This window comes from Adiantum capillus-veneris, chromosome 14, assembly GCF_014529385.1.
Source record: "Adiantum capillus-veneris isolate H3 chromosome 14, ASM1452938v2, whole genome shotgun sequence".
Taxonomy (NCBI): domain Eukaryota; kingdom Viridiplantae; phylum Streptophyta; class Polypodiopsida; order Polypodiales; family Pteridaceae; genus Adiantum; species Adiantum capillus-veneris.
Window position 1 is genome coordinate 98,873,487 of NC_140944.1, and position 17,197 is coordinate 98,890,683.

Consider the following 17,197-nt stretch of genomic DNA (forward strand, 5'->3'; position numbering starts at 1 on the left):
TTTGAAGTTCTTCCCTTGTCCACTAGTAAAGCCAACACTTGGCCAAAAAGCGAACATGCTTGGTTCTAAGCCTTGTGGCATTAGGGCTGTATTATTTATTAGTTTAAGATGACTATAATAGTCAAGGTTGATAGGTTGCCTCTAAAGCGAAATTTTTAGAATGGATTCAACAAGAACATGGCACCCCTCACCGTTCTCAACTCATATCACCCTCCCATGGTGGCACCTTTGCAAGCTGACCATTATTGTGAGGCTTTCAACTTTGCCAATTATTGGAAAAAAAATTATCTTAAAAGTTCTTGAGAAAGCATATATCCAACTTTGTGGGTGCCTTAGAAGTATATATACAGAGCCTTACATCTAAACTTCTCACTATAATTTCAAAACGCTTTCATATTCATTAGTAATTAGTAAAAATTCTCCCTCTCTCTCATACTAATTTGAGGTCTTGAGTTCAAAATCGATTGGATAGATCTTCGAGGTCTCTTGGGATTGTTCTTGCGACATGAAAAATCCTTTCTCTAAGTCCCCCGTCCAAACATGTATAAGCATGGGGGGAGGGGATCAACGGTTGAGAGCGTGAGAGCCATCCAATGCACTTTTTTCAAAATGGGTTGAAGTTGCAAATTTGGGTCATGAGCACCCCCTTCCCCATCCTCAAGACTCAAACTTCGGACGCCACCCTTGGGAGCCCAGTGTGCCCTAACCACTTCACCCATGCGTGCTTTTTGAAATATATGGAAGTCAAGAGTATAGTAAAGGTGGGTTTCAGAGGGACATTTTGTAAATTCGAGGTGACAAATTGTTGGCCTTGATCTTCTCCATCGTTGCCAAAAGGATGCCTCCCCTTCATCCCCTCCCACCATCACCGTGTCACTTAAGAGATCAAGGTCCCCCTCCCCCCCAAAAAAAAAAGAAGGAAAAATTAACAAAATACCCTTCAAATTTCAAAAATTCCCAAAACACCCCCAATATTTTATTATAAATTTCCAAAATTCCCAAAATACCGGACCGTGGTCATGAGATTAAATTTCTTGAAAGATAAGAAACTTTGTAGCTTTTCATAAGAAGACTTATAGACATTATTGTCTATGAATACAAGATCTAAAACTAGAATTTGAGTTGGTTACATAGGTTTTGAAAATGAATCGCTTCATTATTTTTAGACATAATTGTCCTTTTTTGAGAGGTAATTTGTGACAAATTACATGATAAGCACTCAATTATGGATCTTAATTATCGGAATACAGATTAAAAAAATTATAACAATCCCACAATTACAAGGGTATTTTTGTAATTTTTAAAATTTGAGGGGTATTTTGGGAATTTCCACAAATTAGAGGGGCATTTTGGTAATTGGAAAGAAAGAAAACAGGTTCCTCCTCCCTGGGCTCTCCCTCTCTCTCTCTCTCTTTCCTCTTCTCGTGTGTGTGTGTGTGCGCATGCTAATAAAAAGAGGAAAATGGTATAACTTTTCTATCACCTAAGTGTTGTGGATTGGTTATGCCGTTTCCCTATTGATAACATGTCTTGAATTCAACACTCCTTCTCTGGAGTCTGGAGTAACATTGTTGCGAGGAGAGAAGCTATGCAATTGATGAAGTACCGGACCTAGATAGAAAGGAGTGTCGCCCATCAACTCGGGATTCTTTGGTGCGGTGGCACCTTTACTAACACGTCGACTACGACACATGCAGCTGGGCCTGTGATCACGCCTCCCTCTTCAACCTGGTACACACATTACCGGCTGCTTGGCACTGTCTGTCTGTCTGTCTCTCTCTCTCTCTCTCTCTCTCTCTCACACACACACACACTTAAATTTTTTTAAAAAAATCTATGGATCTAAAATAAAATACATTAGCTAAACGATTCTTTTGAAGGCACCAATTGCTCGTCGCTTTCCCCTATCTGCCCTCTGCTCGCCTCTCTACACCTGCGCAAAGATGCCGACCTCGAGCTAACCCCCCCCCCCCCCCCCCCGAAGGATGACATAGCAATGTGGGCGCTTATGATCATTTCGCGTTGAGAGAGAGAGAGAGAGAGAGAGAGAGAGAGAGAGAGAGAGAGCTGCCTCCACCGCTCCTTCCTTTTTCATAGAGAGAGAAGCAGCGCTCCTGGACAGGTTTTCGATATGGAAGAGAGAGAGATGGAGGCAGCTCATCCCCTCCACTGCTTCCCTCACCTTTGTGTGCGCACTCTGGGAGAGAAGAAGCTTGGTAGCTGCTTGGTTTGTACCTGCGGCATGAGAGAGAGAGAGAGAGAGATATGATGGCGAAGCAACATTTACTGTTGTTTTTTTATCGAGCTCCCCGTCAGCATCGCAGAAGATACCTTTTTATTTTCTTTTTGGAAATGTGTAGCACATACTTGAGGAAAACCCATGGAAAAGGTCAGATACAACTTAAAGAACACTCAAGTGGTCGACTGTGAGAAAGGGCTAAAAGCATTCGTAGGAAAGCTGATGTATCTCTAGAGTGATGTAACCAACTTCCATGGCAAAACGTAAGGATTGTCTAAGAGAGAGCTTGAAGAAAGGAAAAGGATCAGCATCAAAACAGTGGAACATACATCCATTACGTTGGCGCCACAGGGTCTAGTAGGCCCAATATCTGACCCACATGAAGAAGATTGCAAATTGCGGCAGGCAAGGCAAGAGAATGCCAAACGCTCAAAACCATCTGTGGAAGACCATAGAGGGAAGACAGAGCTGCATACGTGTCGATATACGGCGAAGAAAAGCTCTAGTAAAGCAGCAATTCCATAGCATGTGGCTTACTCTCACACAACGAGAAGAGCGGATATAATGTGCATTCCTCACCGGGAGGACTCCAAGCAAGCATCGCCAAAGGATTCTTTCAAAGGCAAGTAACTTTCCAGAGGGGAGAGAGAGGCTTCCTCCACCAAGTATCAGACTTGTGCATGGACCATAGGGCATTACAATGGTTAGCAAGCCAAGGCTGCGGTAAAAGGAGAGCATAAACTTGCTTGCAAAAATGGCCTCAAAAAGTGTGTCCCGGCAATTCCAATCACACATGCGACAACCATCAGCCAAAGGTGGAACATATAAAAAGTCAATCAGCATGTGTTGAAGCTCTCTCCAAAGCTGGCGATAATGCATACTAAATATAAGCCATCAAGACACTTTGAACGATTTGTAGGTGAACATGCAATGGCCATGTGGATAACTTCAAGTAATGCAATTTGACATTCAAGCGTTGCATAACCCGAGTCACTTTTTGAGCGAGTGACATTCCATCCAATTGGATACCCCAAATGCTTGACAGGCACATTCAGAGGACCTTTCTACAACAAATTGTGCTAGTCATAGGGATTAAGCGGGAGAAGCTTCGATTTGCAGAAATTGACTCCAATGCATCCATTAATGCTCAAACATCAGATTGATGATTGTGAGACATAAACAATGAGTCATCCGCATAAACCCGCCCTATAAAGTTCTGACCTTGAGGGTAAGTGCAGGCCATGAAGACAATCAAATGATCAAGATTTATAACAAGGGATGAGTGACAATAGCATACAACAATGCACTAAGAAGGCAACCCTGCCTCAGAGAGCAACCAAGAGGCCGCCAGTTCACCTTCAGGGATCCCCGAAGAGGTAATGCAAGCATACAAGAAATAAACGATATTCGCTAACTTAGGGCCTTCGATTAGGATCTACATACTCAAACCCTTTGGTAAGACCCTTTGTAGAAACTACTCGACTAGCAGGTAATAGTAATCAACATAGTTAACCGTGTGCAGAATGATGAGAGTCAACTTGAAAAGTTGAATTGTTCCTCTACCGCATGGTAGATTGTGGAATTCTTTCCTTGAAAGTATAACGGGACTAGATCAAACTGTGGACCCAAGACACCGCATCATAACAACAATGAAGTCCCACTTCACAGTGTCAAAAGCCTTTTCAATATCAACTTGCATGACAAGGATATCCTCCTCTCACTCTCGCTCACTCACACACATAGAGACACACACACAAGCCAAATGCCTCCTAACTTGTGATGTAGAAAATATACCAAGTAGAGCGGCTAAAATTGTCCACCAACAACATGAAATAGAGAGCTTTGCCAAGGGAAGGAGTGTGCATAGGTCCACAAAGAATCAACTCGAAAGCGGCAATAGCTCGACATGTACAGCCAACTCAGCTAACTGTCAAGCAGCCAACTCAGCCTCATGTACAGTCACATGACTACCCCCAATATCTTGATGTTGCTTCCCACGAATGCAAGTAATGAATTTCCCATGCTTACTCCCAACATCTGGTAAGCCTGTAAGCATCTGCTCACAAAAAGAAAGCCAAAGAGCATCATTGTTCAAATGACCAATTCTTTAATACCGAAGATCATTTGTAGGTATCCTAATTGCTGAAGAAAGAGCATGGAGCTTATATTATCCATTCTCCCATTGAGCCCCGTCTCGCTTGCTTGCCGGAGTCTCGATCCCAAATAGACACTGCATCTTCTGTAAAATCACCTCCATTCCTAGCTGGCACCCCTTCTGCATAGACATAAGATGAAATCCAAGCTTTGAAGCATAAAGTACCTTGGAGGTATGCATATCCCCTCTGCTGCGAGGAATCAACTCTATAGGTCCCTTGCTGTGAAGAGGAATTTTAGATTTGTCGCCAATGAAAAAAGTACCACAATGTTCTTTGAAGGTGTCGTGTGCCATGAGGGACTGCTATTCAGAATCCAATCATGACCATCTTAAACCGCAAGAGCCGTCATAATCTCCGATGTCCCTAGAGAGTCCTTTGAGGATACAATCTCCAAATGATCAAAAGGCTGATGATTGCACCACCGTCGTGGAAGATGTTGGAGCTCCAACTCGCTTTGGACACTTCCACCAATAATGGCCCTTTTCCCCACAATGATAGCAATGCCGATCCGTCTTCAAGGCGTCCTTTTCGACATCACTCTTCTTTTCTTTGTTGTTGCTTTTATTCTTACCCTTCTGCTTGTTGTTGGAAGAACCGGTCAAGGCTTCGGAGCTTGACTTCTTCCCTGTATTGAACCGCTTCTCCAGTCCAACACCATTGGAACAATCTTGTCCGAAGAAATAGTATTCAGCTGGCCACTAGTAATCAATGAAGAGTAGAGATTGGTGTACCAAGGAGGTAATTGAGTGAAAAGTTGGATGGCCATGTCCTCTGAATTGATAAGCTTTCCCATATGAAGTATCTCCTATTGAAGCTCCTGCATCTTGTTGATGTGATCCCTCATGGATGAGTTCTTCGTGTCCGAGGTCCGCAACTGCACCTCTAAGTCTATCCAAGTCATTGGAGAAACTCAATCATAAAAGTGAAGAAAGCCAATCCCAAATCAACTTTGCATCCTTCATCAATCAGATGTGGTTGATGACTGATGGTGTACTGTTAAGGATTATGAAAGACCGGATTCGAGCATTGACGTGCTCCCATAACTTCGCTCCCGCAGGATCCTTTGGCTTTTGAAAGTTGCTCATAATAACAAAGCCTTCAAGCTCATAAGAATCGATGACCGCCAATTTTAAATGGCATAGTTATTGCCATTCCATTGCCGATCCGAGGGAAAGGTAGGGAGGGTAGGTATCTTGATTGTTGATCACCTACTGTTAGGTGCAGTAGAATGATTGTTTGCGCTTTGCTCAAGATGAGTGCTCCGAACTATGCTCAAGGTTCCTTTTGTTCTTATGGAAGGTAGAGCCTTCCGTTCTTAGTGAGAGAATGCTATGATCACAAACAAAGTGAATGGACATTGTGCGTGTAAGTGTATGAGACTGAGAGATAGAGAGAGGAGAGATACAACACCAGAGACGTTGAAAAGCCTCCTCCGAAGGCCCCACTTTCGTCGACGAGAGTGGTCTACTTATGATTGCACAATCTGGTACAAATGGTATGCATGAGACTGATGCAAGTCTAGGCTATGTCGACGATAATGACGAAGTCGACCTAATTGCTGAAATCTGCAATCTTTCTACTGCTGTACACAAATGCTATGGGTTGAAATCTGCTAACCTTCTATCTGCTGAATTGTGACTCTATGTCGGTGACGATGTCGATGACGACGATGCGCTGAAAACACAGATGCTGAAATTTGTGTTTTCCGGGCTGAAACTGTAAACCTTGCGGAAACTGACCGTGCGGTGAGGAACTGCTGCGGGAAAGTGAGATCTGCGCGGTTTGGGACTTGATCTGCGATGTCTAACTGCGGAAAACGCTGGTCCTAGGATTGATTCTGTCGCGATAGATCCGCAAAACGCTGAGGTTGCTGGTAGATGCAAAAACGCTAGGGCTGAAAATAGTGTTTCTGTCGCCGAGGTTCTGCAAATCACCATACTGGGCTGCAAGTTGCAAAAACGCTAGGCCTGTTCTGTTGTCTACAAAAAACGCCAGGCTGATCTGGGAGTTCTGCAAACGCTAGATGATTTGCTGCAAAAACGCCAAGGGCTGTCTGCTGCAGAAAACGCTAGCTTGGTCTTGATGAGGAAACGCTAGGTCCTCTTGATGGGTTTTGCTGAGAAGTTGCGTGTTGAGCAAGGTGCTCCTGCTGCCTCTTCTGCCAAATAGTGCTCGCTCTAGTTTGCTTATATACAAACTTAGCAAAATTGCCCTACCTACTTTTGTTGGGAAGTCACTTAAAAATAATAAGTGAAAAATATCAAAAATAGGGAAAATAGGCTAAATGCACTGGAAAAATCCCCTAACTGATTCTAATGGATTCTGATGGGAATACTGATGATCATGCTATGTGCAACCAGAGAAAATGCATCTATGCTAAGTGACTGGGCATGCACGGTCTACGAATAGACTCACAAAAGTGCCAGATCACTTCTAATCTAGACTTGACTAGACTGACTGAACCCTGATCATGTTGTAGCTTGTCCACGGACACATAGGGTTGGATGTGTCACGTGACATTCCCTCCTTCTCAAAGTGAGGTACTGGTACCGAACTGTATGGCTTCGAGGGAGATCGCCAATAGTATCCAGAATCTTGGAAGGGACTCTTCGCCGGCCCACTCTGATGTGTGGGTCGTGCGGTACTTGAACTGACCGTGCGGTGAGGAACTGCTGCGGGAAAGTGAGATCTGCGCGGTTCGGGACTTGATCTGCGATGTCTAACTGCTGAAAACGCTGGTCCTAGGGCTGATTCTGTCGCGATAGATCTGCAAAACCCTGAGGTTGCTGGCAGATGCAAAAACTCTAGGGCTGAAAATAGTGTTTCTGTCGCCGAGGTTCTGCAAATCGCCAGACTGGGCTGCAAGTTGCAAAAACGCTAGGCCTGTTCTTTTGTCTACAAAAACGCCAGGCTGATCTGGGAGTTCTGCAAATGCTAGATGATCTGCTGCAAAAACGCCAAGGGATGTCTGCTGTAGAAAACGTTAGCTTGGTCTTGATGAGGAAACGCTAGGTTCTCTTGATGGGTTTTGCTAAGAAGTTGCGTGTTGAGCAAGGTGCTCCTGCTGCCTCTTCTGCCAAATAGTGCTAGCTCTAGTTTTCTTATATACAAACTTAGCAAAATTGCCCTACCTACTTTTGTTGGGAAGTTACTTAAAAATAATAAGTGAAAAATGTCAAAAATAGGGAAAATAGGCTAAATGCACTGGAAAAATCTCCTAACTGATTCTAATGGATTCTGATGGGAATACTGATGATCATGCTGTGTGCAACCAGAGAAAATGCATCTATGCTAAGTGACTGGGCATGCACGGTCTACGAATAGACTCACAAAAGTGCCAGATCACTTCTAATCTAGACTTGACTAGACTGACTGAATCCTGATCATGTTGTAGCTTGTCTACAGAAACATAGGGTTGGATGTGTCACGTGACATCCCCTCCTTTTCAGAGTGAGGTACTGGTACTGAACTGTATGGCGTCGAGGGAGATCGCCAATAGCATTCGGAATCCTGGAAGGGACTCTTCGCCGGCCTACTCTGTCACAAAAACGGAAGCGTATCTGCTCACTCAGATAAATATCATCGGAATTTAAGAGAGACAGTTCATCATGACGAGAGAGAGAGAGAGAGAGAGAGAGAGAGAGAGAGAGAGAGAGAGAGAGAGAGAGAGAGAGAGAGAGAGAGAATTGACACAGTATTGGGGACCAGAAGATGGGCTGGTCCTCCCCCCTATAAAGAGAGTATCTTTATTTCAGGGAGAAGTTCGTATACAAGCACATGAACAGGAGAAATCCCCTCCGTTCATCATCATCATACTCGATGGTCTTATTCCTCCCCTTACCGGGAACTCATCACTTTCCCTTGCGGGAACTCATCACTATCCCTTGCGGGAATTCATCACTTTCCCTTCCGAGAACTCAGGAGACAAGCTCCTTACTCATGGTTCCTTGCCGGGTACTCAGGCATCAGTTCACTTCCCTTGTTGGGAACTCCGTCATCAATTTACTTACCTTGCTGGGAACTCGGTCATCACTCCTGCATCATCCAAACACAAGGACTTCATCATAAACAAAGCTGAAAATCGTTACCTATCACCTCTCGGACGTGGAGGAGAGTTTCTGTCGTGATAGATTTCTTCCGGAACTCGTTCTTCGCGATGAAAGCTTGCTGAAATTGCAGGACAGCAGGGTAGGAGTGCGGGAAATCCTCTTGCAACTGAATTCTGGCGACGAGATCTCTTCACGCGAGCAGCAGGGCAGCGTGAGGGTGCTTCTACAATCTCCAATTGCTGAAATCTGCTAGCGTTGGCTGCTTTTTGTAGGTTTTGCAGGCTGGCAGGTATAGGAGTCGCTATCTGCTTTCCAGGCCTCCTTTTTAGGAGGCGCTGGCTGATCCCTGCATTAATAGAGTTGTCTTGGACCAGTTTTATACTTGGCTGCCCACTTATTAAGTGGGCGGCCGGTCACTTTAAAAACTTATTAAAAATTGGTTAAAAACTGACTGGCCGGTCAGTGTGAACTCACATAAACCTTATAAACTCATTCCAATGCTTGCACTTATTCCTTCCAAGCGTCCCCGGGTAAGAGCTCAAGAATTCTCTCGCGGACAAACATCCGCTTCTTGTCTTGCTTTTTACCAAAGCTTCTTAGAACCCATCTTTATCCATGTGCTTGCGTTCTTACGCGTAGTTCATCTTACTTGTTCGGAATTCCTCCTCAGACCCTTAGTGTGTCCCCTTACCGATGAACCTGTCACCCATCTTGTGATTCATCAAGGACCACCATTACCTGGTCTTCTCCCACCGAACTAACAGGCCAACTCCTTCACTGTGCTTCTTGTCACCCATCGTATGACACACCAGAGTTGTCTGTTTCCTAATGGCTTTTCTTACAGATCTGTGATTCCTTAACTTATTAGTTAACTTGTGCACATTTCTTATTAAAGTCCTAATTTTAGAAAATAGAAATTAGAAACAAAATAGTCAAATTAGTTTCATCCCTCTGGCTTCTAAACAGTTGTCCTCAACTGTAGGGATGTACGTATACCTCTAATTCTTCCATTGAGTATCTCTTCCATTTCGTCAACCTTAGGGGGTTCCTCAGCTGGAAATTGCCAATCCCTGGCATCAACACAAAGTCTCAGTTTCTTTCGTTTTCCTTTCCCCTTTTGGGAACTTGAGAGATGGAGCTCTCGTTCTTTCTTCCCCTTCCGGGCACTTGAAAGAAAGATCTCTCCTTTCTTGTTCCTTCCCTGTCCGGGAACTTGAGAGACAAAGCGCTCCGTTCCTTTCCTCTTCTGGAAACTTGAGAGATAAAACTCTCGTACTTTTCTCGTTCCTTCCCCTTCCGGGAACTTTGAGAGATAGAACTCTCGTGTGGCAATACCCTCTGGCTTCTAGGGCTGACCAGGGTCATCTCGGATCGCCTTCTCGGCGGATTCCCTGAATCTTTGTATTCATTGCTCCTTGCTCTCATTCAACCAAGAGAGTTCTTTTTTTCTTTTTTTTTCGGCTCTGTTTTCAGCAGGCCCTTTGTTTCGATCCAAAGATCCCTTGCGCTTAACAGCACCTTTTTCCTCATTCTCCTCTCGTTGAGTTTTACCCTCAGCGTTTTCTTCCTGCTGGTTATTTCCACCGGCAGAGTTTTCTTGATGCTTTTCCGCATCCTTCGCTTGTGGGTTTCCAAAATAAAAATTAAAAATTTCTGGACATCTGGCAGCGTGAGAACTTGCTGCAATTCCACAAGTTGAGCTTGCACTAGTTGAAGTCTTCTTCAACGGTTCTTCCCTTGACTCGTCATCGTCTTCCTAGTTCCTTCTCAGAATCGTCCTTCTTTAAGAAAAGAGAGGAAGCTGAGCTCTGATACCACTGTCACAAAAACGGAAGCGTATCTGCTCACTCAGATAAATATCATCGGAATTTAAGAGAGACAGTTCATCATGACGAGAGAGAGACAGAGAGAGAGAGAGAGAGAGAGAGAGAGAGAGAGAGAGAGAGAGAGAGAGAGAGAGAGAGAGAGAGAGAGAGAGAATTGACACAGTATTGGGGACCAGAAGATGGGCTGGTCCTCCCCCCTATAAAGAGAGTATCTTTATTTCAGGGAGAAGTTCGTATACAAGCACATGAACCGGAGAAATCCCCTCCGTTCATCATCATCATACTCGATGGTCTTATTCCTCCCCTTACCGGGAACTCATCACTTTCCCTTGCGGGAACTCATCACCATCCCTTGCGGGAATTCATCACTTTCCCTTCCGAGAACTCAGGAGACAAGCTCCTTACTCATGGTTCCTTGCCGGGTACTCAGGCATCAGTTCACTTCCCTTGTTGGGAACTCCGTCATCAATTTACTTACCTTGCTGGGAACTCGGTCATCACTCCTGCATCATCCAAACACAAGGACTTCATCATAAACAAAGCTGAAAATCGTTACCTATCACCTCTCGGACGTGGAGGAGAGTTTCTGTCGCGATAGATTTCTTCCGGAACTCGTCCTTCGCGATGAAAGCTTGCTGAAATTGCAGGATAGCAGGGTAGGAGTGCGGGAAATCCTCTTGCAACTGAATTCTGGCGACGAGATCTCTTCACGCGAGCAGCAAGGCAGCGTGAGGGTGCTTCTGCAATCTCCAATTGCTGAAATCTGCTAGCGTTGGCTGCTTTTTGTAGGTTCTGCAGGCTGGCAGGTATAGGGGTCGCTTTCTGCTTTCTAGGCCTGCTTTTTAGGAGGCGCTGGCTGATCCCTGCATTAATAGAGTTGTCTTGGACCAGTTTTATACTTGGCTGCCCACTTATTAAGTGGATGGCCGGTCACTTTAAAAACTTATTAAAAATTGGTTAAAAACTGACTGGCCGGTCAGTGTGAAGTCACATAAACCTTATAAACTCATTCCAATGCTTGCACTTATTCCTTCCAGGCGTCCCCGTGTTCGAGCTCAAGAATTCTCTCGCGGACAAACATCCGCTTCTTGTCTTGCTTTTTACCAAAGCTTCTTAGAACCCATCTTTATCCATGTGCTTGCGTTCTTACGCGTAGTTCATCTTACCAGTTCGGAATTCCTCCTCAGACCCTTAGTGTGTCCCCTTACTGATGAACCTGTCATCCATCTTGTGACTCATCAGGGACCACCATTACCTGGTCTTCTCCCACCGAACTAACAGGCCAACTCCTTCACTGTGCTTCTTGTCACCCATCGTATGACACACCAGAGTTGTCTGTTTCCTAATGGCTTTTCTTACAGATCTGTGATTCCTTAACTTATTAGTTAACTTGTGCACATTTCTTATTAAAGTCCTAATTTTAGAAAATAGAAATTAGAAACAAAATAGTCAAATTAGTTTCATCCCTCTGGCTTCTAAACAGTTGTCCTCAACTGTAGGGCTGTACGTATACCTCTAATTCTTCCATTGAGTATCTCTTCCATTTCGTCAACCTTAGGGGGTTCCTCAGCTGGAAATTGCCAATCCCTGGCATCAACACAAAGTCTCAGTTTCTTTCGTTTTCCTTTCCCCTTTTGGGAACTTGAGAGATGGAGCTCTCGTTCTTTCTTCCCCTTCCGGGCACTTGAAAGACAGATCTCTCCTTTCTTGTTCCTTACCTGTTCGGGAACTTGAGAGACAAAGCGCTCCGTTCCTTTCCTCTTCTGGAAACTTGAGAGATAAAACTCTCGTACTTTTCTCGTTCCTTCCCCTTCCGGGAACTTTGAGAGATAGAACTCTCGTGTGGCAATACCCTCTGGCTTCTAGGGCTGACCAGGGTCATCTCGGATCGCCTTCTCGGCGGATTCCCTGAATCTTTGTATTCATTGCTCCTTGCTCTCATTCAACCAAGAGAGTTCTTTTTTTCTTTTTTTTTCGGCTCTGTTTTCAGCAGGCCCTTTGTTTCGATCCAAAGATCCCTTGCGCTTAACAGCACCTTTTTCCTCATTCTCCTCTCGTTGAGTTTTACCCTCAGCGTTTTCTTCCTGCTGGTTATTTCCACCGGCAGAGTTTTCTTGATGCTTTTCCGCATCCTTCTCTTGTGGGTTTCCAAAATAAAAATTAAAAATTTCTGGACATCTGGCAGCGTGAGAACTTGCTGCAATTCCACAAGCTGAGCTTGCACTAGTTGAAGTCTTCTTCAACAGTTCTTCCCTTGACTCGTCATCGTCTTCCTAGTTCCTTCTCAGAATCGTCCTTCTTTAAGAAAAGAGAGGAAGCTGAGCTCTGATACCACTGTCACAAAAACGGAAGCGTATTTGCTCACTCAGATAAATATCATCGGAATTTAAGAGAGACAGTTCATCATGACGAGGAGAGAGAGAGAGAGAGAGAGAGAGAGAGAGAGAGAGAGAGAGAGAGAGAGAGAGAGAGAGAGAATTGACAGTATTGGGGACCAGAAGATGGGCTGGTCCTCCCCCCTATAAAGAGAGTATCTTTATTTCAGGGAGAAGTTCGTATACAAGCACATGAACCGGAGAAATCCCCTCCGTTCATCATCATCATACTCGATGGTCTTATTCCTCCCCTTATCGGGAACTCATCACTTTCCCTTGCGGGAACTCATCACTATCCCTTGCGGGAATTCATCACTTTCCCTTCCGAGAACTCAGGAGACAAGATCCTTACTCATGGTTCCTTGCCGGGTACTCAGGCATCAGTTCACTTCCCTTGTTGGGAACTCCGTCATCAATTTAGTTACCTTGCTGGGAACTCGGTCATCACTCCTGCATCATCCAAACACAAGGACTTCATCATAAACAAAGCTGAAAATCGTTACCTATCACCTCTCAGACGTGGGGGAGAGTTTCTGTCGCGATAGATTTCTTCCGGAACTCGTTCTTCGCGATGAAAGCTTGCTGAAATTGCAGGACAGCAGGGTAGGAGTGCGGGAAATCCTCTTGCAACTGAATTCTGGCGACGAGATCTCTTCACGCGAGCAGCAAGGCAGCGTGAGGGTGCTTCTACAATCTCCAATTGCTGAAATCTGCTAGCGTTGGCTGCTTTTTGTAGGTTCTGCAGGCCGGCAGGTATAGGGGTCGCTATCTGGTTTCCAGGCCTACTTTTTAGGAGGCGCTGGCTGATCCCTGCATTAATAGAGTTGTCTTGGACCATTTTTATACTTGGCAACCCACTTATTAAGTGGACGGCCGGTCACTTTAAAAACTTATTAAAAATTGGTTAAAAACTGACTGGCCGGTCAATGTGAACTCACATAAACCTTATAAACTCATTCCAATGCTTGCACTTATTCCTTCTAGGCGTCCCCGGATACAAGCTCAAGCATTCTGTCGTGGACAAACATCCGCTTCTTGTCTTGCTTTTTACCAAAGCTTCTTAAAACCCATCTTTATCCAGGTGCTTGCGTTCTTACGCGTAGTTCATCTTACCAGTTCGGAATTCCTCCTCAGACCCTTAGTGTGTCCGCTTACTGATGAACCTGTCACCCATCTTGTGACTCATCAGGGACCACCATTACCTGGTCTTCTCCCACCGAACTCCAACTCCTTCACTGTGCTTCTTGTCACCCATCGTATGACACACCAGAGTTGTCTGTTTCCTGATGGCTTTTCTTACAGATCTGTGATTCCTTAACTTATTAGTTAACTTGTGCACATTTCTTATTAAAGTCCTAATTTTAGAAAATAGAAATTAGAAACAAAATAGTCAAATTAGTTTCATACTCTGATGTGTGGGTCATGCGGTACTTGAACTTCATAAAGGTCTGCAACGCTTGCTTCTTTGGGCCGCGCCGAAAGCGACACAAAGTCTTTTCTCGCTCCTTCGATGCTTCAACTTCGTCGAGAGTCATGCTTCTTTCTTCTTCAAGAATCTCCATGGCTGAAAATTCGTGAAACCATCTCCAACACAAAACCATGAACATACCCATTCCATGTAAAGTGAAGGGAAAAAATCCTTGCTTCCTAAAAGAATGTGCATGCAATGTAGATGAACATAGAGATGGAGTGACAACCCGTTCATCAAGCACATGCAAACAATGAGATCGAATCTTTCTCTTATGATCTAGAGCAATCAACTGTGGCAAATCACAACGGAAATGCCCATGCTTGGTGCTCATACGTTCATGTGCTCGCTCTACGAATGTGTCATGCCAAGGAAGAGACATGGAATGTGACTTCCTTACATACATACTTTTCAGCTTTTCATAAAAAATCCGCATACACTCGTGCTCATCCATGAGAGAAACGTGCTCAACATACAATATGTTATGCCTAGGAAAAGGGATCACATAACGATGGTGACTAAAATACAGGAAATGATCATGAATGAAACATTCGAACAATGCGTGCGTATCAATCATGCAAACACATAATACTTCGACTTAGGCTCAAGAGCCAAGATCTGTTCTTCCTGAATGATCGAATCGTCCTGTGGGGGTTCTTTGGACCTCGAGTGGAAAGCCAAGATCGGTTCTTTGTGATTGATCGAATCTACAACGAGGTTAGCTTTGCTAGAAAAAGCATCCACTAACACATCATCCTTGTGCACAATCACATCATCTTCAGGCAACTCATCATGCTTGTGAGAAATCACATCTTGATCATGCAAACTATCATGCTTGTCATTGGCATCCAAATCATCATGCTTAGCAATATCATTCAAATCATCATGCTTATCTTTGTCATCCAAATCCTGTGTGTCATGCTTTGGAGAAGAAGAGACTGAGAGAGTCTCCTTTCTCCAAATCTCTTGCATCTGTGCCTGAACTTGAGAATAGAGTCGTCAGAACTCTTTGTTTTGTCGGCGCTTTGTTCTTGTATTGCTTTTCTTTCTGCTTTGTCTTCTGCGTGTCTGTGATTCATTTTTGCTTTTCTTTCTGTGTATCTGCGTTCCATTTCTGCTTTTCTTTCTTTGCATTCACGATCAAATTCTACCATTCTTTCTGCATTTCTTGCTTCGCGTTCTAACTTCCTTTCCAGAAACATCTGGTTTAAAGCCTCCATAGGAGCTAGTGCATCCTTGATGTAGACGAGGAAGGGTCAGAAAAACCTCCTGGTGGGGAAAATTCTTCTTCGCCTCTCTCATGCTCATCACCTCCAAGCGAAGTATCCATTCCGCTTCGAGTGATGACCATTCTGAAGTCGTAGATTCTTGTGGGTTCTTGTGGTCTTGGGTTCTTAAGTTCACGAGGAACTTGGGTTCTTGCGGGTCTTGGTTCTTGGGTTCTTGAGGTTTTCTTTCGCTTGCAAATCGCGTTTGAAAAGGATCTTCTCTTCACCCGAGTTTTACTCTTTTCCGCGGGCGCACCCCTTGGCGGCCTTACGCTCGCACCAAGGTTGCTTTTTCTCACCTCACGTCGATTGGCCGGCCGCTAAGTGCACGGTCCGCTCTCAATGAGTGAAAAGAGACACAAGGGAAGGCTGGACAAGCCCTTCTTTCTTGGGATTCCTGTCACTCTTCAAAAAACACGATTAGGAATTGACACGCCCAAGTGAACTTGGGTTCGTGCGACCTCAACAAGCAAAAAAAAATCTTGTGGTTCTTGTGGTTCTTTCCTTGAGTGATACAGAACACTGCCAAAGCTCTGATACCAATATTAGGTGCAACAGAATGATTGTTTGCGCTTTGCTCAAGATGAGTGCTCCGAACTGTGCTCAAGGTTCCTTTTGTTCTTATGGAAGGTAGAGCCTTCCGTTCTTAATGAGAGAATGCTATGATCACAAACAAAGTGAATGGACATTGTGCGTGCAAGTGTATGAGACTGAGAGATAGAGAGAGAAGAGAGATACGACACCAGAGACGTTGAAAAGCCTCCTCCAAAGGTCCCACTCTCGTCGGCGAGAGTGGTCTACTTATGATTGCACAATCTGGTACAAATGGTATGCATGAGACTGATGCAAGTCTAGGCTATGTCGACGATGACGACGGTGATGACGAAGTTGACCTAATTGCTGAAATCTGTAATCTTTCTACTGCTGTCCAAAAACACTATGGACTGAAATCTGCTAACCTTCTATCTGCTGAATTCTGACACTATGTCGATGACGACGATGCGCTGAAAACGCAGATGTTGAAATCTGCGTTTTCCGGGGTGAAACTATAGACCTTGCGGAAACTGACTGTGCGATGAGGAACTGCTGCGGGAAAGTGAAATCTGCGAGGTTCGGGACTCGATCTGCGAGGTCTAACTGCTGAAAACTGAAAACGCTGGTCCTAGGGCTGATTATGTCACGATAGATCCGCAAAACGCTGAGGTTGCTGGCGGATGCAAAAACGCTAGGGTTGAAAATAGTGTTTTCGTCGCCGAGGTTCTGCAAATCACCAGACTGGGCTGCAAGTTGCAAAAACGCTAGGCCTATTCTGTTGTCTGCAAAAACTCCAGGCTGATCTGGGAGTTCTGCAAACGCTAGATGATCTGCTACAAAAACGCCAATGGCTGTCTGCTGCAGAAAACGCTAGCTTGGTCTTGATGAGGAAACGCTAGGTCCTCCTGATGGGTTCTGCTGAGAAGTTGCTTGTTGAGCAAGGTCCTCCTGCTGCCTCTTGCCAAATAGTGCTAGCTCTAGTTTGCTTATATACAAACTAAGCAAAATTGCCCTACCTACTTTTGTTGGGAAGTCACTTAAAAATAATAAGTAAAAAATGTCAAAAATAGGGAAAATAGGCTAAATGCATTGGAAAAATCCCTAACTGATTCTGATGGGAATACTGATGATCATGCTGTGTGCAACCAGAGGATATGCATCTATGCTAAGTGGCTGGGCATGCACGGTCTACGAATAGACTCACAAAAGTGCCAGATCACTTCTAATCTAGACTTGACTGGACTGACTGAACCTTGATCATGCTGTAGCTTGTCCACGGACA

General features: G+C 44.5%; 1 protein-coding gene across 1 annotated transcript in view; it reads left to right on the forward strand.

Annotated features, from left to right (window-relative positions):
* LOC147442829 (heparanase-like protein 3) overlaps positions 1-17,197 on the forward strand; it is a 77,096-nt gene that overhangs the window by 1,123 nt on the left and 58,776 nt on the right. The gene's annotated exons all lie outside the window — the stretch shown is intronic.